General features: G+C 32.4%; 1 protein-coding gene across 2 annotated transcripts in view; it reads right to left on the bottom strand.

Moving 5' to 3' along the window:
- The window catches only part of LOC145248886 (copper-transporting ATPase 1-like), a 379,604-nt gene that overhangs the window by 252,158 nt on the left and 100,470 nt on the right, over positions 1-26,976 (bottom strand). For both annotated transcript variants that reach the window (XM_080110651.1, XM_080110653.1), the window contains exon 2: positions 24,412-24,545. The gene's annotated coding sequence lies outside the window, so the exon portion shown is untranslated. The remainder of the gene's footprint in view (positions 1-24,411; positions 24,546-26,976) is intronic.

Raw genomic sequence — 26,976 nt, 5'->3', positions numbered from 1 at the left:
ATTTCGACTCGGATAAGTACATAATTATTTACTCACAAATTGAAGAGAAAAGGTCAATACATAATATATTCAAATTTTAAAAAAAAACGGACATCGTGTTCTCGTCGAATTTTACCTGTAAAGTCCGAAGTTTAAAACCTTTTTAAAAAAAAAACACGTTTTTTTTTTGTTTTTTTTTAATGAAATCTTGGTCCTTGCTCCTTTAATTGAAAAAAAAAATTAGGGCTTGAATTGCATTTTTCGAGGAGTTATAAGCTTGGAAAGATGGGGTGGAATTATTCGCTATTTTCACAAAAAATTCTGATACTGCTAGTCCAACTCACCGTTCACATTGGAAACGTCGACTTTTAGGCAGTCTTGCAGTTAAGTCCCTGCAAAGTTCGGCAACTCTAGAAAGGTCAGCATTTTACACCGTCATATTACGAATTATTAGTTTTAAAATAAAAAAAATACGTAATTAATATAAATATGGTAATCGTGAAGAAAGAGAGAGCCTGTTTCCTCCGTTTGACTATAGGTGGCGTTACTGTTTGTCCACCCAGTTACGGAAGCACAAAATGTATATAATGGCACCCTTGAAATAAAAATAAATGTTTTTGTTATAGTTTAATTTTAAACATGTTTTTTTTTGTTTTGTTTTGTTTTGCAAACAGATTTACGGTTTTTTTTGTTTTTTGTTTTTTTTTTACAAACATATTTAAGTTTTATTTTTCCAAACATTTACGTTTTGTTTTTACGTTTTTTTTGGGGGGGGGTTGCAAACATAAACTAAATGTTTTTGCTATATTTTTCTTTTTGAAAATCTGATCTAATGGTGCTTATGCACTTATTGTAGCGCGCTATCTTTTAATAGTAGTTTCAAGTAAGATTCAGGTTTTACAATATCCTTTTTCATATATATATATACTCGCGGAAAAGGTAAAATAAGTGCAGAAAAGGGGGGGGGTAAAAAAGATTAAAAAAAACGTTTATTTCTTTTTATTATAAGAGCGTAAAATACTCGCGGAAAAACGGTTGTACCCATAAATATATTTAAAAGAAAAATTAGCAAAAACGGGTTTGCATTACTGTACACATAGATTCGAAAAAGTTGTCAAAAAACAAATATATAACAAATAAATGTTATCAAAGGCAAGATAAGTTACTTTTCTACCAAACTGGATATATTTTTCGTGTTTTTATTCAATGTAACATGTTTATTCAGCTCGAAAACCATACAGTGTTTACCGATGTATTGGAACATTCAAGATGGCGTCTTATTCTCTCTTTAACAGGTAAGTGTGGGAAAAGATGTTATAAATAAAAAACCGGATAAAATACTGTTAAACACTCGCTCAATATATGTTACCGTGACATAGGTTGACATATATTCGGCGGGTTTTTAATAGTATTTTGTATAGTTTTTTATTTATAACACCTTTTTCCATACTTACGGTGTTAAAGAGGCGTGAGACGCCATCTTGAATTTTCGAATACATCGGTAAACACTGTATGTTTTTCGAGCTGAATAAATATGTTACATTGAATAAAAACACAAAAAAATATATCCAGTTTGGCAGAAAAGTAACTTATCTTGCCTTTGATAACATTTATTTGTTATATATTTGTTTTTTGATAACTTATTTTTATTTTAAAACTAATAATTCGTAATATTCGTGATTTGACGGTGTAAAATACTGATGTGACCCTCCTAGAGTTGTCGAACATTGCCGAGACTTAACTGCAAGACTGTTTAAAGGTTTTCGGGTATGCTTACAACGAATAAACACCCCAACCTCCACATGTTAAGAACGGCTTTCGGAAAAAAAAACACCCACCTCCCAACCTTCCTATGTTAAGAACGGCTTTCGGAATAGAGACCTCCCCAACCTTGCCAGCATACCCGAAAACCTATAAAAGTTGACATGTCAAATGTGGACGATGAGTTGGACGTAATGTACTGAATTTCAAACGGAACGAAATTTAAATTTCCGTTCCATTATTACAACAACCGTAAAACAGACCATTCTCCGCAAGTTTTACCAAAGTCTGTATGATGTACGTACCAGTTACGGACAAAGATAAAATATTTAAAAAAATCACGTAATTTGAACAAGTAGTTGTTTTTATTATTCAAGGAAATCAACTTTCACTCCGTCCCCATAAGGGGAGAAAAGTAACGGTGATGATGGACATATATATATATATATATATATATATATATATATATATATATATATATATATATATTGGTGCTTGTAAATTTTAATGGAGACATTAAAAATGAAAATATCAAAAAAAAAAAAAAAAGGTTATATTGTACGTATCTGTTTTGAACTGAAGATCTCCGAAAAATAATTTCACTTAATTCGATCGAATAGTCTTTTTTTGTTTGTTTGTTTTTTTTTTTGTTTTTTTTTTGGTACTTGTACAGTTTAGTCAAGACATTAAAAAAATGAGAATATCGAGAGAAAAAAAAAAAAAAAAAAAAAAGCTTAAATTATATGTATCCGTTATAGAACGAAGTTCTCCGAAAAAAAAATGTCACTAAATTTCATCCAGTAGTTTTTATTTTTTTACACGTTTTTATGAGAGCGCGTTGAAGGCGGCCATCTTGGATTAAAAAAAAAAAAAAAAATTTGTTTGAATTTTAGAAATGACAAAGGGAGATAACACCAGTTAAAGCGCTGACACCCCTCCCCCATCTCTAATACTAGCTTTTCTTCCTAAAAATCGAACATTTTGCTCGATATCCTAACAAATTGTTTTTTCGCTGTAAAAAAAACAAAAAAAACTACTTGATGAAATTAAGTGAATTTTTTTTCAGAGAACTTCGTTCCTTAACAGATATACGTACAATTTAAACTTTTTTCGATATTTTCATTTTTTAATGTCTTGACTAAACTGTACAAGTACTTTTTTTTTTTTTTTTTTTTTACAGCGGAAAAACACGTTTTTATGAGAGCGCGTTGAAGGCAGATCTTGGATTTAAAAAAAAAATTTTGTTTGAATTTTAGAAACACCATGGGGAGATAACTCCAGTTAATGCGCCGACACTCCCTCCCCATCTATAATACTAGCTTTTTCCTTAAAATTCGAACCTTTTGCTCGGTATCATAACAAATTGTTTTTTCACTGTATAAAAAAAAAAAAAAAAAAAAAAAAAAACACTACTTGACGAAATTAAGTGAAATTTTTTTTCGGAGAACTTCATTCCATAACGGATACGTACAATTTAAACTTTTTTCGATATTTTCATTTTTTTTAATGTCTTGATTAAACTGTACAAATACCTTTTTTTTTTTTTTTTTTTTTTTTTTTTTTTAAACTCTTTGATAACCCCAAGGGAATGCATATTAGAGTATTGCTTTTAACGAAATCGGGGGTCACATCAAATCCGAGGATGTAAGATTTAAGTGTCTTGTAGATTTCTGACTGACCCGAACACACACATTTGTCTTGCATTTTCATAAAATCTGAAAATACGATTCTAATTATATTAATGTGTAAAAAGGTAATATTTAATGAATCCATTTGAATATTGAGGAAGTTAATCAAATTTAAACCCCGTCAGCTCCTTTTGGGACACCCTGTACAAATAGAAATCACTTAGCCTAAAAAGAAATCAGAATATACTTTTCTTTTTCTTTGCTAATACATTTCAACGGCCATTAAAAAATCCTTTAAAATTACTACTAGTACAGGTTTTCAAGGGTGCTGAAAACGAAAATAACGTTTACAATTCCATTTTCAAAATACAAAGAAATTATGGTTTCAAAAAGTGGGGGAACACTTTTCTATATTAATTTAACGTGTTTATTGTGGCCTGGTAGACCAACACAAAACATACTTTAAAAACTTGTTTACAAGGTTTTCGAGTGTGTTGAAAACGAATACCGCATTTAAATTTTCCGCAAATTAGTACTTTTGCCGCGTGCGCAGAAAAAAATGTGCGCGCTTGTGCGTACAACAATGCCCACCACTTATAAAGAATTACATTGCTTTATACCCGGAAAACTAATTATTTGAAGAAATTTTAAATGCGATATTCGTTTTTAGCACACTCAAAAACCTAATAAACAAGTATTTTAAGGTAGGTTTTGTGTTGGTCTATCAGGCCACAATTACCAAATAAAGACCACCCCTTCCAAAAAAGGTGACCATAAAATAGGTGCTCATTCTACGTCAAATTAATATAGAAAAGTGATCCCCACTTTTTTAAACTATAATTTCTTCGTATCTTGGAAACTACTCGTTTCCTGAAATTTTAAACATTATTTTCGTTTTCAGCACCCTCGAAAACTTTATACATTGGTGAGTTTAAAAGATGTTTTGAGGGTGGAAAGATACTGCAGCTTTACCAAAATATATTTTCACATATTAATTTATATGTTTAAGTTACAAAATATGAATATTTTCACGAAAATGAATGAATTTACTATATATATATAAACAAATGTAAATAAAATTATTTGATAAAAAGTTGAATATTCCTGTTATATTTAAAACATTTTTTATAAAAAATAATTGTGTAAAAATAAACATTTATTAGAATATATATCTAATAAAACGGCTATATGTCTGTGTCTGTCTCCATATTTTCAAACTCTATCTCCTCCGAAACTAAAAGTCGCAGAGCGGGCGGCGCTAGGGGCCTCAAATGATTGGATTTTTTACGGGTCGTTCTCTTATGGGTCTTTAGCCGGTTGAAATAGTTTTTAAAGGGGCCAAAAGTGCATCAAAATTGAAAAAAAAAAAAAATCATTAAACATTTTGTACATTCATCTTAATTTATTTTTAATCAGTTTATATACGTCCCACGTTGGTACCGTTAGACTCTATAATACGGAATCTGGACAAATTAAAATATATTTAAGTGTATTTTACGACGAGCACCACCCCCAATATATATATATATATATATATATATATATATATATATATATATATATATACCGATACATTCATAAAAGTAAATGAATGAAGTCAATACCGAAAAGAAATAAACAATAACTCGGAACTATTTCATCAGGGGACGTAAAATCGATTGTCACCGTCTATGTTCTATCCTTCCTTTAGCGCCGTTGATCAGAATGACTAAATATGTGTCATTGCCTATGTTTACGGATAACTCAGTTATTATTTTGAAAGCCATTCTTAACATGGTGAGAGATGGTGTTTTGTAACTATTCTGTGCTTCCACTTAACAATAAAAAAATAAAAAAAAAAAGATATCGCGAAGCTTGAATTTAACCTGAAAAAGCTATTCAAAAATGGCGCGGTGGCGAAAGTGCACAAGCACCAGTTTTCCTGTAATTGTATTTTACTTGAGTAAAAGAAAAGAAAAGAAAGAAAAAAGAAAAGAAAGAAAAAAGAAAAGAAAAGAAAGAAAAAAGAAAAGAAAAGAAAAAAGAAAAGAAAAAAGAAAAGAAAAGAAAAAAGAAAAGAAAAGAAAAAAGCACAAAAAAGTTTATTTACGGCCATTGTAAACACGGAAATGACCAAGGGCGATAACTATCAATAGTTTTATTCGAATAGTTAGGATAGAGTTATCGTCCCTAGCTGTTTCCGTATTATTTGACAGAAACAGAGTATATATTATTTTAATTGGAATTGATTATTGAGATGAGTATTATTTATTAATCGCGACGAGATATGAACTCTGAATCTCCTGACTGCATCTACTGCAAATACTACCTTCAGAGTTCCTATCCCGTCGCGGTTACCACCTGACGGAGGCCAGAGGAATAGTTGGCCGAAACGTCATGAAACAACAACAAAAAAAGATGAGGATAATGGTCTGCAATAAATAAAATTAATAAATAATACTCATCTCAATAATGAATTCCAATTAAAATAATATATATATACCATTCGGTACGGACCCGACCATGGAAGATCAGATAATAAATAAACGTGGATTTATAAGACCAAAAAACTCAACCTTGATCGCTCTTTGGGACCCGTGGCGCAGTTGATAGAGATGTTGAATCTTTACGGTTCCAGGTGAGAATTGTCTGAAGATAGCGGTTTCAATCCTGGCCAAAGGCTTACTTGGCTAAAACATGGTGAGATGATGACAACTACGGAAGGCGGTAATTGAAGTGGATGCAGTCAGGAGATTTAGAGTTCCTATGCTGTCACGGTTACCACCTGATGAAGGCCAGAGGAATAGTTGGCCGAAATATCGTGAAACAACTAAGAAAAAGATGAGGATAATGGTCCGCAATAAATAAAATTAAATTTAGAAACAGTAGTCAGTTTGGCAAATTTGGCCTTTTTGAAGCAGTTTGTCATTGTATTAGTCCAATTTCTTTTTTTAATTCAGCTTAAATTTTAGTCTCCTGATTACTTCATATAAATCTTTATTTGACAGCAATTATTAACGAAAACATTTTAATTTTTTTTTTTTTTTTTCGAAACAGCTTGAACTTCAAAAATTGTATTCTGCATTTTTGAGATAAAGATATTTATATATATATATATATATATATATATATATATATATATATATATATATATATATATATATATATAAATCGTGTGTAATCACCTTTTTCTTCACCTCTGCTTCACTTTTTTTGTAATCAAGTAAGATCTTTGACTTACTTGTAATTTCATCAAATACTTTTGCATGCAAATTCCGATCACGCATTTTGCTAATTCCTACCCTCTGATGAGAAGGGAAGTATTTCTTCGAAACTCTGCGGATTAAGGACTATCCACTTATCTAGTGTTTCCTTTTCAGATTAAATATGTTTTTAATTCATTTCAAAGTGTTTTTAACATGTTTTATTAACTGTTTACTCGTATATATATATATATATATATATATATATATATATATATATATATATATATATATATAAAATGTGGATTTTTCGGGCTACTACAATATTTTTAACTTGGACTTTTCGGACTACTGTTCTCATCTTAGATGTTGTTCTCACATAAACACGCAAGATGAGAACTGTAGTCCGAACAATACAAATAATACATATTCCAAAATTGTATTGACCCTTTTCTATTATCTTACAAAAATATCTATTTGTAATTATTAAAGAAACGTTATAATTAAATATTTTTTCCTTAAAATTATTTTTGAATTCAAATTATTAAACGAACTTGTGATGATGTTAACGGGTCAGACAATGTTGCAGTTAGGAAAGGTGGCCATAAAGTCGGTGCTCATTCTATAGAGAATGATCCAAGATGAAAATGGGTTTTGTGAATTAAAATGAGAGACAATGCAGACGGTTGCATGTAACATGGCTCAGAGGGAGAGAAAGACATTGTTATTTCTCTCCCTCTTGTAACATAAATGTGCTGTTGAGAGCCCAATAAACAGAACATGTATTTAACAATATAATCTTGATGTTCGTGCTTGTCCTTTTTTCGAAAGGAAAATCTCTTGAAAACTTGATTTTAGTTTCTTGTTGGTTGGAACTCAATAGCTAATCGCACCGGTATGACTGGCAGTCATTACTAACCGATCAGACAACTGATTAAATGGTGAATCGAGGTCTAAAACCCAAATACGAAATTAAGGACAACGTCACTATATTATTAGTTTTTTTATCATTATAATATCATTAGTTTTTTTAGAAGTGTCAAATTTTAAATCGACAACTCTATTTTTTTTTAAACCTTAATTGCAGATTTGACATCTCTCGGTTATTTTGAGTTCAGCTTGGTTTGGTAATTCATCATAAAGAGACTGACACTCGAGCAGCGTCTGTGAATTGCAAATGATACAAGCAATTTACTGAGAGCAATATTTGATGAACGAACAATTTCAAGAATGGACCGGTCAACTGGCCACCTAATTTGTGCGATTGAATCCCAGGGGATTATTTTCTTTGGAGATACGTAAAGTCCCATGTCTACACTGATGAATCAGATGCAATAGATTATATGGAAAACAGCATTCAACGTGTTATTGCCGAAATACAGCCTAATTTAATGCGTAGAGTTTGTGACAATTGGACCTCTAGATTACATCATATATGCACGTATTGTAGGGGTATATGCTCAAAGTTGTATTTAATTATAAATATCAACAATTAATCTTTGTAAGAAAGCACATATTTGTATGATAAAAATATTTTTCTCTAATTTAGTTTTATTTAAAGTTCGCTTCCTCTAAAAAAGAAAAATACAAACTTAATAACGTTTTCTTGTGTTTTGTTTTTATATACTTTTCTGCTATAAATTTTGCTTAATAACTTTCTTAGTTAAAACTTTTGCAATTATATTTTCTGAATTTTTGAGATGAGGATTATTAATTTTTATCATTTAAATTATTCAGACTACTGTTCTCATCTTCAGTGCTATAAAATGAAAAGGGAACAAAAAAAGTGACCGTGTTAAAACGTCCTCTTGTCGATACAACGCACAAAAGGGTTTGTTTTTTTTTCTTTTTTTCTTTTAACTTGCAACAACTTTCTTTTTATTTTTTTATTACATTTTCACCCCAAACAAGGCACATTGACACTTTGGTGTAGGGGGCTACTATCAGGGACAACAACTACTGGGGCACTATGTAGGGATTTGGGCAGCAAGATGTCTGTTCACGTTGCACTTGAACTTCTGCACGTCAGTACAGTTGGGGAAGCAGGGACCTGGAATGGAATTCCAAAGTCTAGCGGTTCTGGGGAAGAAACTACTGGAGCAGAAAGATCTTTTACATCTAGGGATCTCTACAGTGTGGGAGTGGGATTTTGCAGCCTGTCGGGTCTGTCGAGGGTGTTCACGTCGTGGGGGCACAAGTGCTTGCAGTTCATTAGAGCATTCACCATTAAAATGCTTGTAGAACAGGCAGAGGGATGCAACTCCTCGTTTTCTTGGTTTTAGATGTACACACATTTATAACTTATCACTATAAATAAATACTTGTTACTATATAACACTTGCGGAAAAAATAAGGGAACGACCCATGCTAAGAAGCGGGTGGAGATCTGAGAAAGTCGATTCTACCCTAAGGCATCTTCGACTCGGACATTTTACATTGTTACTGGGAGGTGCTGACCCTTGGATATATATTTAACATGCCTTGGCCGAGAGGGGGTTGGTCATTGGTGCAGGCCACTTCATCGATAGAGTTCTGAGAGGTGCCATCATCGTCCATGTTCTGCGGTGTTCCCTGTCTGCTCAGTAGTTTCATATATTTCGTCCATTCATGTTATGTGACGCGATAGGTTGGTAACAGTACCTCGGTGAGCACTTTCTCTGTTACCAGTTGGTTGCCGACGTACATGCACCATTCCAAGTCTGGACGTGAAAATAAATAAGGTATGTTGTGGACGGGGGCCTCTGCAGGATGAGGATGTCATTGGTTCCTTTCGGAGCTTGTCCAACAACTCACCACAGAGTCAATGCATCATATTTCTTCATCTAGCTGATAACTGACTCCTAAGTTGGGTTCGCGAAATAACGAGCATTTCGCAACCTTTATACTGGCCCCATCTCAGACCATCCAACCCAAGTCTGGTCGGGATTAAATTTTCAACACACTTCTACCCGGTCATGGTTGATACAACCAGAGCATGCTACCCCTGTGACTTAAATAAAGGGTTCCGTTACAAAATTCCATGTAGATTGCCAAAGTTCAACAGAAAGATACTTGAGTTTGACAATACAGGGTGACGCAAAAAAAAACGGGCCCCCAACTCTAATTAGGCCCTATTTCTTAGTGTTTTGTCCGAATGAACTGAAACTTTGGTCATAACTAGTTTATTATATTCAAAACATCACATCAAAACACTAGGGTCTTTGACCTTTTTTTTTTTCTCCATTCTACAGCATATGTTCTAGGTGGCCTACATTTAGCTTTTGTTTTTTTGGGGTCACCCTGTATACACTGGAAGAAGGTCGGAGGTTACATTGGCCAAAACTTTGTGAGAATAACACCCAAGATAAGAACAGTAGTCCAAATAATTAAAATACAAATGTTGTAATTATATTAAGCTAAAAAATAAATCAGTTGTTGTCTGCTTCTTGTTTAAATATCCCAAGGAAACTATACTACTACTATTGCATAGAGTTTGTATTAATTACAAAATATACGCCGGTATCCATTACACACACAGGAAAAACTATTTAAAAATCTTTAGAAGGTAACACATGTTGCAGAACAAAATATGATCAATATCATAAAAATAATTATTTTTGTGCTATGTGGGGTATTTGTTTGATAACTGCCTCATGCACAAAACATATTACAAAAGGTTTTGGTCTGCTGGTGATAGTGGTGGTGGTATTCAGGGTCGGGTTATAGAAGTTCTCATTTCTTCTTTCAACATTCATAAATATTAGAAGATGTCAGGAGAGAATAATCGATATCGACTGAAATAATATTTCCATTTTTATGGTCATGTTGGTATATGCTTTATTTTTTTATTACCGTTTTATCTGTTTGGTTACATATGTTTCGGATGTTGGACCATGTTTAACTACCTAAAAACAACTTGCTGTCAACTCAAATGAACGAGTCGTAGCTACTACGAACATTCGAAATGAAATCCCTTACTTGTCAAGCACATATGACACGTACAAAAGTCCTTTCTCTCCCTCTCTCTATATCTATATATCCCTCTCTCATCTATTCCATATACTCCAGTGCCAGCATAAACAACCAAAAGCAGTCAAATCTTAAAACCTAAAATCGAAATCCCCCCCCCACTTTTTACCTCCCTCTCTCCCTCCCTATATCCATATATCTCCACCCACGCCTACCTGAATCTGCTACCCCCCCCACACACACACACTACAATCTAATGTATCTTAACCTTCAAAACTTAACTATTGTCGATACCCGCTTCCCTCCCCCTTATTATCTCTTACCCCCACCCACCCACCTTTTTTTCCTTGTATTTCCTCTAAAACCCTTCTTCCAAATAATAAAAATCATTTCTGTAAGGTCTGACGAGGCTGCTGGATTGTAAACATGGTCCAACATCAGAAAAATATGTAACCAAAACAGATAAAACGGTAATAAAAAAAAAATAAAACACATATTTGCTCTGCAATAGCACTGAGCACTCTTCAGATTTTTATTAATTACCAGTTTTACCATATATATATGTATATATATATATATATATATAATATAATATAAAAATAAAAATTATAACACGGAAATTACATAATTGTCGATGCAATAATTTATTTCAACCTCATGGTATTTTCAAGCATCTAAATCAGACAATTACATTTTTGATACTGAAAAAAAGAAAAGAAAAGATCGGGCTTCGACCCTCAAAAAACCAAAGGTGGTGGTAGTAGCAATCCACTTAATACATTTTATAGAGAGGGTGGTAGGGATTTAAAAAAATAAAAATTAAAAATAACAAATAAAAATATTAGATTAGACACTTATCGACAATTATGTAATTTCCGTGTTATAATTTTTATCTTATTGCTCTGTTTACCACATTGAGCTCTCATACCCGGATTTCCTCTGGATTTATTCCATTATAACACTATATATATATATATATATATATATATATATATATATAATGTCTTTTACTCTCATAGTTTCTTCCCAAGAACTGCTAGACTTTGGAATTCCCTTCCGGGTTCCTGCTTCCCTAACTGTACTGACATGCAGAAGTTCAAGTGTAATGTAAACAAACATCTTGCTGCTCACCTCCCTAATTAGTATCTCTGCAATTATGTTCCAGATAATAGGGCCCCTACATCAAAGTGGCACCGTGCGTTGTTTGGGGGTGAAAATGCAATAAAAAAAATTTTTTTTTAATCCCCATGGTTAAATAAAAAGGGTTCTGTTCAAAGTTCAGTGCAGATTCCCAAGTTTGACAGCAAGATTCCCGAGTTTGGCAAGATACACTTTAAGCAAGTCAGAGGTTACAGCGGTCGAAACGTTCTGAAAATAACACTTTAGTAGTCCAAGGAATCCAAATTGTTTTGTTTGTTATTTTTAATTGAATGTGATGTTTCTCCTGGAATATTTACAATAATGAACTTATTCATCTGTGTGCGTATATTTACCTATGAAATGGTATGATTGTATTTGTTTCACTTTCAAATTTTAATAGCTTAAAATTGTGATGAGGGTACATAATCAGGAACATGGCTATACATCTGCTAGCCTTATACCAACCTAGAATAAAAAAACTGTGAAACACATGCAACAAATCTTATAAAAATATTTATTTCTAAAATTTGATTTAAAGACGTTTTGAATCTATCTATATTATACTAGCAAGGAAACCCAACATTGCCCGGGATTGAATGAGGATCAACAAATGTTCCACTCTCTCATACTTTTATTGTCATTGAAATCAGTGAAATCACCCATTTTTCAGTCAAATCGATTAATTGCCTGCTCTAGTTGAGAACTGACTGCGGCGTCATGAGAAGAAGCTTCACATGCCTCCCCACAGTGACTTAGGCCACAATACATTGTAGTCTACATTGCACTGTAGAGAATCTACTGTTGATTTTATAAAATTACTTTGAATTTATAATGGCTTGAATTAACATTTAAAATGAAAAAACCAAGTATCATGGTTCAATTGTGTTCTAAACAAAAACATTCATTTTAAAAGCACCCCTGTCTTATCAAAGAACCTACTGTTGATTTTATAAAATTGTTTTTATATAATAATTCAAATTAAAGTTTAAAAACACCAAAGTCAAGTATTATGGTTCAATTGTGCTTTAAACAGAAACATTCCTTCTGAAAGCACCCCTGTCTTATTAAAGAACCTACTGTTGATTTTATACACTGGGCCTTTCTGCTTGTGTAGTGATAAAACTTCTCAAATGAACTTGTGATGTCAGGTTGTATAAGGTGATAACTTTGGTCAAAATCGGACTTTCTTCTTTAATCAGATTTATTCGATCATCAATTTTCAGTACTTATCAGAGGCATTCCGGTACAAAACCTGTCCAAAATACTCCCAGACACATCAAGTGCATTTGTGTGAAATTTTTTAAAAAATCGGCCCAGCCGTTTTGGAATCCATAGGAAACGAATTCACACAGACAACATGCTTTTTATATATAAAAGTAGATAGATTTCTTTTAGTCTATCTGCTCCACTTTTTCTTGGCTGAAGTTTTGTATGGATCTTTGTTATGAAAAGGTGCAGTGAAGTAAGTATTATGGTATCCATTTAATGCACAGGTAGGGATTAATAGGGATTATTCACCACAATACGACATTTACTCGATAAGTTTCTTGGAAACTACTGAGTTGATCTGGCTGAAATTTTGTATAGACCGTTGCTATGATAAGGTGCAGAAAACTAAGTGTTATGGTATCTGTTTGATATACAGTTAGGGATTAATAGAGATTCGTATTTAATGCAAAAATGAGCACAAATGTAACGATATTCAATCATTAATTTGGCATAAAGTACTCGTTCTAAGTTAACAGGCTATAACTTTTGTTAGTTAAAAACGGATAAAAAGTTTAGTACTTACATAATAGCTCTACTTTATAGAGCTGATAAATTATTGAGCTTGAAGTTATTTTGCAGGTTTGGAATAATTTGCATAGATACTAAGGGATGGGATGATTCCAGTATTTTTACTGATTCCTATACAATTACCGATTACGTATTAAATTCCCGATTCCGATTCTTTCTAAACCTCTACATATTTAATTATAAAGTTATTTTTCACGCTTACAGTAAAAACACACGTTAAATGTGCCGATATTTTCTTAAACGTGTAGATACACTTGTGAGGGATGATCTATCGATTTTAGTTTCACTACTAGGTCAAAATCAACAGATATTCACTATTTTAGTATTACTATCAGCGGTAGAATATTTTTCTTTAAAGAAAATCAAATAAAAAAGCCAATTAAAAGAATCGTTGTTGGCATCAGAAAATAGGCACAAATTTTTCCGATTCCGATACCCCCCAAATTTCCGATTTTTTCGATTCCCGATTCCGATTAATCGACCCAAGACTAGTAGATACAGAGATTGCCAACTTCCAACTTAACTTCTGCTTCATCTTTTTTAAAGACTTGAAATTGTCTTTCTATATGTTGTCATCAATTACAATTGTTCGTAACATAATACTAACGCTATTTAGTCATATTCACCAGCATATAATAGCCATGACATTGCGGCTCATTTTAACCTTTGTAAACCTTAACCTTTTCAAAGCTTTTTTCTTTTATTTATTTCATTGAAAAGTATATATATATATATATATATGTGCATATATTGTATAATGTTATCATAAGCAAAATCTCCATAAATCAAGCTGAATGCTGAAACATATGGCGTTCAAATTCGATAATAGATTCCGACCTTATATAGCTAATCATACGAACATCTGTTACGCATGATAAGTGATTCTTTCACCTAATTTCACTGCTGAATGCATGGAGATTTCCATATTAAAACCATTCAACAAAAAAGCTGAACATCCAACACTTTCAAATTACTCTCACTTGAATCTGTTGCATACGTTATCAAAACAGTATGCATGTAATATAAAGGGGTTTTGAAGCGGCACCAAACGGTTATAATATAACATCTTATTATATAATATATGGGGATCACGGAAGAGAGACTAGATGTTACGTGGCAAAAGCATAGAAGGTAAGACCAGGATAACGTATAAGACCAATATGCGTGTATATGTTGGATGAAGGCTGTTTGTTTCATTGCATTAGATCCTTAAGAGTGGGTGTTTATGATGGGGAGCACATATATGGGGGGGGGGGTAATGTTCTTTGTGTTGGTGATGAAAAGACAAACTTACGTACCTGGGTTTAAAGGACAAACATGAAAACCAGGTTTAAAAGACAAACATACATACATCTATTATTCTTCTAATACTTTTTCAGAACCACAAATGTCTAGTTACTACATCATAAAGATTTCTCTTGACGCCGTTTCCAGCGTCTCGAAGCGAGTCTCTCTGTTTGATCGTCAGATCTCAACTGCCAAAAACTTAATTCTATATTACATTAACTTAATTCCTACGACGTCACCCATCACGTTGTTGCCAGCAGACTTTTGTCCATAGATTCTCAAATTCCTTGCTTCGAAAGTATAGAGAAATCTGCGATTTGATGTTTATGCATAAAGCTGACCATTATTTCGAGAGGTCAGTTGTTGGTGGCCGAATGGAGATGACTGGGAAAAAGATCAGAATCTAATATTTCTGAACAAAAGTATATTTCAACCTATGGCCAGAGGAAGGCAGTTAGAGATGACCTGTGTAGGACAGTCAGTTTGTTTTTCTGGGTGCTGGCAGTCAGTTGGATCTATGTGCATTTTTAAGCAAGATGGGCTATCTTTAGTTGACCTTTGAAGACTAAATATTTTCATCTACTAAGCTAATAGAAAAGTTACTAGCCAAACCCACATGATTTTGGAATATATCTTCGTTCTGTGACGAGTTCGTATGTTATAAATATTTTTTTGCATTTTGTAAACAAACGTAATTCTAAATATGTATTTAATTTTATGTTGACACTTGAAGGTATAAAACATTCAAATTTCTTCAGATGTTTATTAAACAGCCTTCGTTAAGATAAAGTGTATAGTGTTCTGTTAAACTTTTATCGTTTAAATAATTTGACTTTGCTTGTTTTATTTAAACAACAAAAAAAAAAATTGGTCAAAAAGACATTTTTCATTCAGCGATGAGCTTTGGAAGGTGAAAAAACACAGTCACCAAAAGACAATTCTAGTCACCACTTAAAAAAAAAAAAAAAAAAAAAAAAAAAAAATCACTCACAAATACGACTGTTTCACTTGCAGCTGTATTGACAGATTATATTTTGTTTTAATCAGTGTTTATGGAAGATTTTTTATTAATATTAACTGTGACCCTATAGATGTGTATTGAATGAGCTAAAAACTTTCATTAATTCAAACAAAACAAATGTAGTCAATATATCTTGTCTTCTTCAAAATAAACTATTTAAATTGTAAAGAGACTTTATAAACACATTGTATTTTTTTATTGTAAAAATATATAAAAATACAAGATTTATCACCACATTTGTAGAATTGCCACGAATAACAGAGACGTGATGGGTCTCACTAAAATTTGATTTTCCTTTGAAAAAAAAAAATTACTTCATCAAATTAAATGATTTTTAATGAGAACTTCATTCCATAATGGGCATGCACATCATATTTTCTTTTATTTATCTTCGGTTTTAATATCTTTGCTAAATTAAATAAGTACAAACATTTACTTTTATTTTTATTTATGTTTTTGGATTGTTTTTATTCACTTTTTACATTGGTTGATTGGTTGTTTTTGTTTTACGGCATATCGACCCTTTTCAGGTTATTTAATGCCAAATCCAGTTATTTTGAAGAACAATTTTTTAATAGAGTATATTTGTTTTTTTTTAAATCGGTTTCTATTTAACCCATAGTTGGGACCCTAGCAGGTACTACCAGTCTGGGTCAGAGTGAACCTGAGAGCAATGGCAATTAAAGGGTGGCTGCACACTCCCCAAAGCCCGCAAGCTGGAGCCTCACCATCGGATATAGTTTAAGGTCATATCCAGGACCTTTTTACATTGGAAATTTATGACAAAAATGTGTACATGCATACTCTTAGAAAATATTTTCATTAAAGTGAAAAAGAAAGAAAAAATATTATCCTGACGAAACTAACATACTTTCAATGAAGGACTGTCAAACAATTTATTGTCAAGAATCCATCAAAAATATTTTGAACTTCCCAAGTTATTTAACAAACATTCTTTGGGCATTTTCTATACAAATCTATGAATACCGTTTTGTTTTTCTCTTTATTGATGAAAGTGTCAAAATACTTTGGTACATTTATTTATAAAAATTAGACTTTTTTAGTTATGGAAGACCTAAATAAATAATAATTGTTTTATATCTCTCCTCAACACTAGCCCAGTCTATTAATATCTCTGTAATAAGCTATATTATATTTCTCTTAGTTTGTCTGTCCATTTCACTTTTTCTCGGAAATTATTGGGCTGATTTGACTGAAATTTTGCATGAACCTTTGTTATGATCAGGTGCAGTGAACTAAATATTATGGTATCACATTTAGTGCATGTGTATAGATTCATAGATTAATTACCATATACCACATTTACTCTAGAAGTTTAGCATACAACATTCATTCTAAGTTAACAGGTTATAACTTTTGGCCGTTTTTAACGAACTGAAAAGTTTTGCTTATTCATAAAAATTAGACTTTATGGATGATCCAACAAACCTCAAATTATCCTTCATCTCTCCTGAACATTTTCCAAGTTTAATAATTCTAAATGAAAAATTATATCAGTATAAACTATAAAATAGGGATTTGTTATTTTAAGTACTTGTACTTTAAACTTATTGGCTTGACAAATAATTTACAACACACTATTAAACCTTAAATAAAATCACTAATTTAATGTTTTACATTCTAAATAAGGAATTTCTTTTTTTTAAGCTACTGTTCTCATCTTGAGTGTTACCCGCATTCGGACAATGTAGCCTCTGACCTTCTTCAGGTTTATCCTGTCGAACTTAGAAATCATGCAGATTCCCGAGTTCGACAGAAAGACTCCCAAGTTTGACAAGATACAACTGAAGAAAGTCGGAGGTTATATTGGATGAAAGAAATGTGAGAATAACACTGAAGATGAGAACAATAGTCTGAATAATTCAAATTATCAATCCTTATCTCAAAAGAAAAAAAAAATCAGAAACACAAGTAAACATATTTGGAACCGCTACCTATATAAAGAGTCAGATATGTTCTAAAATAGAGTACTGCTACCATATCAGTAGAGGTGTTACACTCTTTCCTGTTTTGACAAAGCCGACTGGGTGGGAGTCTCTTTTCTTCTCTACAAGAACTTTGTCACAGAATAAAGGCTGATAGTCCTTTTCTTCTCTAAATGGTTTGAGTTAAATTCTCAATCACATCATACAAATAGTATTTGATTCTTTCTGGAAAAATGGTTGGATCATTCTACCGTACCAGAAAGTGTAACGAAGCCACTGACACATATGCAGCAGCAGCAGTATCTTGACGTACACAAATGACCAAGCTGTGGTGCAAGGTGGCATTACAGTGGAGAAAGAGAAAGGAAAAAAAAAAAGAGAAAAAAAGCATGTAGCAGAGAGAGACTTTTAAGCATGCGTCGACATGGCAGAGCTTTTTTTAACCATGTGGTGACACAAGAACTTGCCAAGCTTTCAAGTCCTCCTTGATAGTTACAGTCCAGGTCTTGCATGGGTGGCCAATGCCAGACAAGCTATCAATTTCCATGCTTATTCACTGACCATTGCACTTGACCAAGCCAAACCAATAGAGATGCGTCTCACATAGTGCTACACCCAGAGGTGGGATCTGGAACTTTCCAAAAAGAACAGAGTTGCTGACATACTGTCATGTTCGCATCTCAGCAGCATATAATGATTTATTGTAAATTTCAAGTAAAAAGAGAACTTTCATTTGAGCTGAGAGTTCTTGTCCAGAATTGTCAGTATATAAAAAAAGAATAACATAAAATCTATATGATTTACGTCGTGACAAAAGGAAAGTATCATATTCCAAAAATCATATAAATTGATCAAGTAGTTTTATTTTTATAAAGAAAATCATTTTAAGTGATTAATAGGAATTCATAGGCATTACAACATAAATCTCACAATTTTGAATTATTGTTAAGTTATGTCCCTTTGTTTTTGTTTTTAGATTGTTTTCAAAATGCTAGCGGACACGGTCACTCTTTATTTATTCATAAAATTTGGTTTTCTTATTTAAAAATAAATTTAATTGACCAATTTATATGATTTTTTGGAATATGATATTGTCATTTTTATTCTTTAATAGAGGGGAAATTTTTTATGAGAACTGAGTTGACGTTCGGAAGAGAAAATTTTCAGAAACCCGTTGTTATTAGCTAGTCATGTATCAAACAAAAATAACTGAAACTTAAACATTGCTAATATCTTCGAAAACGTACATTTCTATATTGTGCATTAAAAACTATGGTTCTTGTCCAGACTTCCCCAACATTAAAAAGCAAAAGTAAAGAAAAATTTATACGATGCACATACCAAGACAAAACAGAAATATCATATTCCAAAAATTACGTAAATTGATGAATTTATTTTATTTTTATAAAGAAAATCATTTTTAAGCGATTAATGGGAATTTGTAAGCATTATGGCATAAATCATGCAAGTTTGAACTTGAAGTTGGATTATCTCCCTTTGCCATTTTTTTTTTTTTTAGATTATTTTCAAAATGGCAGATAAGACAACCGTTCTCTGGTTACTCATAAAATTTGATTTTCTCATTTAAAAATAAAACTACCATTTAATCAATTACGTGAATTTTAGAATATGCTATACGAGTTTTTTCACTGGTACTTACATCATAGAGATTTTTCTTTCTTTTCTTTTTTTAATATAGGGGGGAATTTTGGACAAGAATCAGAACTATTACTGAAGCAAAAAGTATCTCATAGGAAGCCCCAATCTGCACTTTACTCACAAGCTCTGATGCATTTGACTTTAATTTAATTTTTTCATCATCAGTTTGTTTATTCTTCTTCATTTAATACTTGTCCATTTTGTAAAGTACTTCAGTCTGTTTAGTTGAAAACACACAAACTTAAACATTGGTTGCTGCCAGAATTTTAGCAAAGCTAGAATGGGATACTAAGACCTCAGTTAGAAGTGCTCATAATTAATGGGACTCCATTTCCATAACTAAGTTGGATAAAATATCCTTAATATTGAAATTGTTGTCTTCATAATTAATATTTGCCTAAGTGAGGATCATTAAAACATCATTTCTGGACAATCTATAAGATGCCTTCAATAAGTTTCCAGACTTTTTTCGTAAGGGCACTTTTATTGATAGTGCACACATGAAATGCTTGTCCTCTCTGAAATAATCTCCTCTGACTAATGCACTTGTACCATTCCAACAACTTCTGGAAGATTCCATAGTAGTCCTCTTGTGTGAGCGTGTCAATGACCCTTGTCACAGCCTCTTTCATCTCCTCAATTGTTTCATAACGACAGCCTCTAATGTTTTCCTTGAGCTTAGGGAATAACCAAAAGTCACAGGAAGCAAGGTCTGGACTATAGGGAGGTTGAGGAACTGTCTTAATGCCCATCTTGATCAAATAGTCTGATCTTCTCTAAGCGCCCTTGGAACAAACTTTGCACAAATCTTCTCCAGTTTCTCACAAATAATTGTGTGTACAGTTCCCACACTGACATCAAACTGTGCATTTATTGTCTCTATAGACACATGACGGTCCTTGTCCATGAACTTCTTTATTTGGTCAATCAACTCTGATGTTCTGATTTCCTTACTTCTTTCCACACCTCTCATCATCTCTCACAGATTCCCTGCCTTCCTTGAATCTTATGCCATTCAAAAACTGATGATCGATTTTTACAAGATGGTTCAAAAGCAGCCTAAAGCATTGGCATTTTTCTAGTTTAAAACAGAATTTTATTCGATATCATTCTCCTAAAGTTTCTTCATGTCCACATTGCATTTTTGAAATTCACCAACTGTGACAATCAGGCTTTAGTAGGGTGTATTCCAGTTCCTGCTGTAGCTGTTCATTTGAACCTGAAATCATAAAAATTGGTCAGTTATCTCATAAGATGTATAGCAATGACATACTTAATTTTCAAGAGTTTACAACAATTTTAAATGCCTGTACGAAAAAGGTTTCGAACCTTATTGAAATCACCACATAATAATTTTTATTAAGAATGTGCAACAATAGGTATGTATTCCAGCAGAATTAGCAACCATTTAAAAAAAAAATTAAATTAAAATTAAAAAAAATTAAAAATTCATCCAAAGAGTGAATAATAAGGTTTAAGATAAAAAAGAAAAGAAAAAAAAAGGAAAAAAAAGAAAAGAAAAAAAAAGGAAAAAAAAAGAAAAAAAAGAAAAGAAAAAAAAAAGTCTCATAGGGGCCACTGAAAGGCTCATATGTAGCATGTGTTAGGCTGGCCAAGATGTAGTAGAAAAATATCCGAGTAAAAAAAAAAAAAAAAGAAAAAGAGACCACTGAAATTGGACTGCATGTTCCTATTTACAATGCCTCCCCACGAGACAGAGTTAGACACCAGAGTCGTTTTTTAACGTGGAGAAAAGGAACAAAAATAAAAATTGTCTCAGTCGTGAAGGATTTCTCCTCCACTGACAGAGAACAAGAAATTGAAGTGCAGCATCTGAAGAACAGATACTACACTTTGATCTTTTCCCGAAGGCCAAGAAATTGGACTGCATGTTAACCAATCATTACAATTTCTCAAGAATTATGTCCCTTTTTCAAAAACTGATGGTTTAGTTATTTTAGTTTACTGCATTTTAAGGTAATTTAAGCTGAATCTGATAATTTTGGAACCAAATTTTCATTTATGCTTTAAGTACTGCTTTAAATAATTTGGTTCTTTTCCAAAATTTCCCTTACAAAAAAAAAATCTTATGGTACATGTAACCATGACGGAAAAAATCCTGTACACCAAAAATCACATCGATTGATTAAGTAGTTTTATTTTTAAGCTATTGATCGAAATTCGTAGACATTACAACATAAACCATGCAAGTTTAAATTATTGGGTTACTTCGCTTTTTTTTTCTTTTTTTTTTTTTAGATTGGTTTTAAAATAACAGATAACAACCGTTCTTTGGTTACTCATAAAATTTGATTTTCTTTTTTAAAAATAAAACTACTTAATTTATATAATTTTTGGAATAAGAGATTTTCATTTCCTCATTAGTGCAGACATCAGATTTTTCTTTATTTTCATTTTCTAATAAAGAGGGAATTCTGAACAAGAATAAAATATTTATTCATAGTGTTTGCCTTAGCTAGTTATTCATGTTGTAAATTTACATGAAAGTACTTCTTTCAAACTCCTCGGCTTAACGTTAACAGATACATTGAGAGCATTGCTAGGGCAGCTGAAAGGAAGGTGGCCCTCTCTACCGTGCTCGAAAGTTACTTACACCTGAAAGTATCCTGTATCTCTACAAGGCCACTATTCGCCAATGTATGGAGTATTGTTGTCACATTTGGGCTAATGCACCTGCTACTAGTTTCTTGCTTCTGGACAAGGTTCAAAAGAGTCACCAACCTGATAGGTCCTGAACTGTCATCCAAGCTTCAACTTCTGTCCCATCGACAAAATGTTGCATTCTTCTGCCTGTTCTACAAGTATGTTAAAGATGGATGCTCTAACGAACTACAAGCCCTTGTACCCCCCTCGACGTAAATACCTCCCGACAAACCTGACAATCAGTAAAATCCCACCCCTAATCAGTAGAGATCTCTAGATGTAAAAAGACCTACTCTAAGTTTCTTCCCCAGAACTGCTAGACTCTGGAACTCTCTTCTGGGTTCCTGTTTTCCCAACTGTACTGACATGCAGAAGTTCAAGTGTAATGCTGCTTGACTCCTTATATAGTATCCCTGCAATTTATGTCCCAGATAGTAGCCCCCTACATCAAAGTGGCACTGTGCCTTGTTTGGGGGTAAATGGAATTTAAAAAAAAAAAAAAAAAAAAATAGCACCAAAATGCAATTTAATTATCAAAGTCAGGATAAGTTTTATCTTGCTATGACAATGAAATTGCATTTAGATAAAACTGTGATGTTACATCTGAAAACATCCAACACATTAGGTCACTTAAGGATTTCGTTTTCATTTTGATACAACAATAACTATAATAAGGATTTCCATTATTTTCGTCGAAATTGGAAATATTTTCAAATTTTCACCATTACGGAATTTGCATGTCTTTCGCCCGACTCTTTAAGAAGAATCACTTAAGGATTTCGTTTTCATTTTGATACAACAATAACTATAATAAGGATTTCCATTATTTTCGTCGAAATTGGAAATATTTTCAAATTTTCACCATTACGGAATTTGCATGTCTTTCGCCCGACTCTTTAAGAAGAATCACTTAAGGATTTCGTTTTCATTTTGATACAACAATAACTATAATAAGGATTTCCATTATTTTCGTCGAAATTGGAAATATTTTCAAATTTTCACCATTACGGAATTTGCATGTCTTTCGCCCGACTCTTTAAGAAGAATCACTTAAGGATTTCGTTTTCATTTTGATACAACAATAACTATAATAAGGATTTCCATTATTTTCGTCGAAATTGGAAATATTTTCAAATTTTCACCATTACGGAATTTGCATGTCTTTCGCCCGACTCTTTAAGAAGAATCACTTAAGGATTTCGTTTTCATTTTGATACAACCATAACTACAATGAGGAACTCTGTTATTTTCGTCAAAAATGCAAATATTTTCAAATTTTCACCAGGTATCGACAAATAGCTCCACTACCTTGGTAAAAAAAAATGACAAAAAAAATCTGGTTTTGGAGTCTTGATAGGCAGATGGTGAAGGACTGCAACTGTTTTCCTGCAGCTGTGCTGGCTCCAACCATATTGGCTTGCCTTTCTGTCAAGACTGTCTGCAATGCAGAGAAGGTGACCCTGGTAATTGGGCAAACTTAGATCTCCTTATCATCCGCCCTGGTTTGCATCCAGAGAGGAAACTCCACCTCTGACTTTATAGCTACAGCAGACACTGCAGTGCACCAAATTAGATGTAGAACACCATTGTCACATTAGACAGAAGGTTGCCAACAAGGTCAGAGGATGTACTTAAAGCACTACATTTGCTTAGCATAGAGATAATCCTAGGAATGAAACGGTTATTCTAATATGGTTGTGTGGAGTGTTCATCCTCCTGGATAAACCATTGCTAAAGCACGAATATTTTAAATCATAGAAAGTCTGGCGAATCAAGGAAAACTGAAGTAAGTGATTAGAAAGACAAGAATTTAATATAAGCAATCAGCGCTCATCTAAAAAATTTCAGAACTTTAATTATTTTTAGTTATGCAAAAGAAGGTGTTAATAGGCACAGTTTATCAATTTAAGAATTGAATTTAAGTAGTAGGGTTTTTTTTTGTTTTTTTTTTTGTTTTTTAACACTTACTCCCCCCCCCCATACAAGACATATAGCCACTTGGAACATAGGGGGACTACTATATGGAACCATGAACTATTTTAAGTCAAAACAATACTCCCCTTTGAGCTATTTCAGGCCAGAAAACTACTATTTTTGAGTTATTTCAGGTCAAAGGAATATATATTAAAAAAAACAAAAAAAAAAAAAAAACAATCTAATCAGAACAGGATATTATTTTATCTATAACCAAAGAGGCTATTTCATAACTTTCTAACATTTATGTTTAGTCAAATTCCTATTTTACCCATTGACTTCAATATTTATCTTCTTAATGAAGGCTCTCGTTTCTGTTTTTTTTTTTTTGTTTGTTTTTTTTGTTTTTTTTTTTCAAAATATTAGCGAAAATAAAGTCATTGTTTTCAAACAGAGATTATTAGGATTTCAATATTTCTACTTACTTTTTTTTGAATGGCAGCATGATGAATTTCATGTTGCTGGTCTTTAATTAATTGAAATTTGGTGAAATCTTACAGTATAATTCCTCATTTATGAGAGTTCCTCTCTGAAAAAATCCAAGTATGTTCTTTTAAATCTACAAAATAAAAAAAAAGAAAATGGTGGAAATTTATTAATGTGGCAAGATAACAGGTATATTAATCTGGATTATCTCCCTTGCAAGAACCTGAAAAGAAACAGTGCATTTTATAAAGAGAAACACCTGAACAACACTATGACTTCTTTTGAGTGGAAATCGCTTCAGACAAAACATGGAGTTACTTCATGCAAGGAGCTATAAAAAACTAATACTTCATATTCAAAACTAGCCAATGATAAGTGTAATATGAAGATTCCTAGCCAGAAAATAGCAATTTTTTATCCTTTGTCAGAAACATTGCTAATAGAATGTGAGGGATGTTAATGAAAGCAGAAAATAAGAGAACTGAAAGTTATATATATATATATATATATATATATATATATATATATATATATGTGTGTGCCTGTGTGTGGAAATATGTTTCTTCAATTATATTTCACTTTTTATTTATACCTGTTACAATATTTTTGGACCATAATGAGGGTATGATCCCGCATAATCGGGAGATTCTATTTATAAATGATGCTGCTAGGAACTGACGAATTAAATTAATTCACATTCTGCTACCAACCAATCAGAAACCAGAATTGCTCCATAAATATTAAACCTTTCTGTAGCAATTTCGCATATGTTTTCTTCTTCGTGTCAACACAGGAAGAATTTTTTGCTCTGTGGATTCCAACTCGAGAACTGTCTATTCCGAGCCAGTCACCTCCCAGGACTTGTGTAGAACAACAAACCATCGGAAACTGTTCCGAAACTAGACATGGCTTACACTTCTAGAATAACAATCATTTAATTTATTAAGCTCAAAGTAATTACAGAGCATATAATTGCAACTTTTTTCTCAACTTTCAGATTTTGTAATCATTCCCATATACATTTATTTTCTTTTAGAATTGGTATTGATAAATTCACTGACTGATGTAATAAATGAATGATTTTATGCTACAAAGCAGGTGCTTTCAAGAATTGTGCCTGTCAACTTACTTAAAAGGAATAACTGGTAAGATAGTAAACACCTTGAAATTTAGAATATAGACTTTTGTCATTTATTTAATAAATATATATTAAATAAATGACAAAAGTCTGTATTCTAAACCATCTTACAATTTATTCCTTTATATATATATATGGCACAATCACATTGACAAACCGGTTCTCACAAGATCACCAAGTTAAGCAACAATGAGCCTGGCCAGTACTAGATGGGTGACCACTTGAGAAGGTTAGGCACTGTATGTACCAGGCCAAGTCATAGAAATTTCCAGGTTGGTATCTGCCCAGTCATGAAATACGCTTAAGTATGATATTTTAATTTGTTCAGATTTCGTATATATTATTATAGAGTCGTGATTCCAAAAGAAAAAAAAAGTACTTGGGTGCCATCAGCTAGAATCGTAAGCAAAGCTGTAGCATTCAAAGCTGGTGACGTTACCACTGTACCAACATGACATGCATATGAACTGATTAAAACCAAACTAAGATGAATGTACAAAATGTATAACAATTTTTTCAATTTTGACCTATTTTTGACCCCTTAAAAACTATTTTCATTGGCTAAAGACCCATAAAAGAACGGGCTATAAAAAAATCCAATTATTTGAGGCCCCTAGCGCCATTCTGCAACTTTTATTTTGAAAGAGACAGAGTTTGAAAATATGGAGACGGACAGACATAGTGCCTTTTATATATTAGATTTCCAGGGGACAAGACGCATTATGGGAAGGGTTACTGTAAAATTAGTCTGTTTCATTAGTCTCGGAACACAAAGAAACTATTTATTAGATTTTTACTTTTTAAGCATTAATTTACACCAGAAATTACTTCCTGTCAGTGTAAAGGCTTTAAAAATACTATTAAATTTCAAAGTGTTTTATTAGAAAAGAAAGAATTACTTTGTAACCCTTGGAAATATGAAAGGAATTTGGAAGCATTTAAACTGTCAAATAGAATGTTATTTAAATTATCTTTGAAATTCTTAGAAAATCTTCGTAATTAAATGATTTTTTTTTCTTTTTCTGTTTTTAAGCCATGGCCATAAAACCATTAACCATAGCGAGAGGCTACTAAATTAATGTACTTGCAATAACCCTTATCCCTGAGTGGCTTCCGGGCCTTGATAAGTGGTGATCACTGTGTAAAAAAAAAAAAAAACCTGTGTTAATTTTAATTAATTTTAATGCACAAACATATATATTTTTTATGCTTGGAAAGGATGCCATCATATAATACATAACTTTATCTCAAAAATGTTACTCTTAATGCATATATATAATTTATTATCACTAAGTACGTTTTATCTCTTCATTTCAGATTGTAAGTTAAAGCTGATTTGTTAAGATTTGTGAACTGCTGACAACATGGCATCTGGAAGACAATTACACTGTGGGAAAGTGGTCAGCGATACAAGTGAACGGGATGA

Source organism: Euprymna scolopes, chromosome 27, assembly GCF_053919585.1.
Source record: "Euprymna scolopes isolate OS-2025 chromosome 27, ASM5391958v1, whole genome shotgun sequence".
NCBI classification, from domain to species: domain Eukaryota; kingdom Metazoa; phylum Mollusca; class Cephalopoda; order Sepiida; family Sepiolidae; genus Euprymna; species Euprymna scolopes.
This window is presented reverse-complemented; position numbering and strand designations above follow the sequence as displayed.